The following is a 1,175-nucleotide window of genomic DNA, read 5'->3' as shown; positions in this document are numbered from 1 at the left end:
GATAGGTATTGGGGGTCAATTTCTGCCAGAACTGTTTTTAAGAAGTCTGTCTGGTTCTCGTTTGGGGCATATAGGTTAATAAGGGCGATTGCCGAGCCTGAGAGCGAACCGTAGACCACAATAAATCTTCCCTCTGGATCTGCCTGGATTTTAGTAAGATTAAATGGGGTGCCCTGACGAATCAGAATGGCGACCCCTCTGCGTTTACTACTATATGAGGCAAAGTAGCTCCTCGGATATACATGCTGGAATGTTTTAGGCGGCTCCCGAGATGTGAAGTGTGTCTCCTGGAGGAAAACAACATCGCCTCCCAACCTCTTAAGCTCCTGTAGGGCCAGGCGTCTTTTTCTGGTGTTGTGGAGGCCCTTGACATTTAGGGAAATAAACTTTAGAGCTTGTTGGCGTGACATTCTGTTTGGAATGGGCGTTGACTATTTGTAAACTTTGAGTTAAGATGGTAGCTGGACAGCCAAGTGGGACGGGGGGTAGGGTGGGAGGGGAACCGCTGGGATAGGATCAGCGGAGGTAGAAAAGAGGGAAGGTAGACCCTATTGGGGTCTGTAAAGTTTGAAACCGATCTGGTTTAAAGATCGGTTGGGGTGGTTTAAGACCCTAGGGGGGCGGGTCCGACGACTGTCTCCAGTAAGGGTGGGCCGAGTAGAGACCCTTAGCTATTGGAAGTTACAGCCAAAACATGCAGACCGTGGGTGTCCCAGAAGATTGGGTTGCTCTCCCGTAAGGGCAATGTGGGGAGTGGGAAGGGGAGAGGGCAGGCGCTGGGCTGCTCAGTTCTGAGGGTGGGCGGTGGGGGGGAGGTGAGTGGGTGGGGGGTTCAGGGGTAGGCTGGATAGGGGACCGCTTCTGGGAAGAGTCCGATTACTGTGTACCTGGCTTCTATACTGTGTTTACAGGCGCTCATATTGTGTACCTTGACCGCTCGGGTAGGTTTCTATAAGGGTTGAATGAGCCTGGGGTCTCTTGGGCCCTCCCGGGGCGGTGAGGTTCGGGTGCGTCCCCTCCGTGGAGTGGTCCTTGGTGTGAGAAGAGGGGAAAGAGAGGAGGGTGGGGGGGTGGAGGGGAGGAGTTGGGGGAGGGAGTGGGAGGAGAAGGGGGATGATATGGGAGGAGGGAGGGGGTTGGGGGGGGATAAGGGGTAGAAGGGGGGGAGAACAGTT

Source organism: Ascaphus truei, chromosome 15 (assembly GCF_040206685.1).
Source record: "Ascaphus truei isolate aAscTru1 chromosome 15, aAscTru1.hap1, whole genome shotgun sequence".
NCBI lineage: Eukaryota > Metazoa > Chordata > Amphibia > Anura > Ascaphidae > Ascaphus > Ascaphus truei.
The sequence above is the reverse complement of the archived record's forward strand: the minus strand, read 5'-3'. Positions refer to the sequence as shown.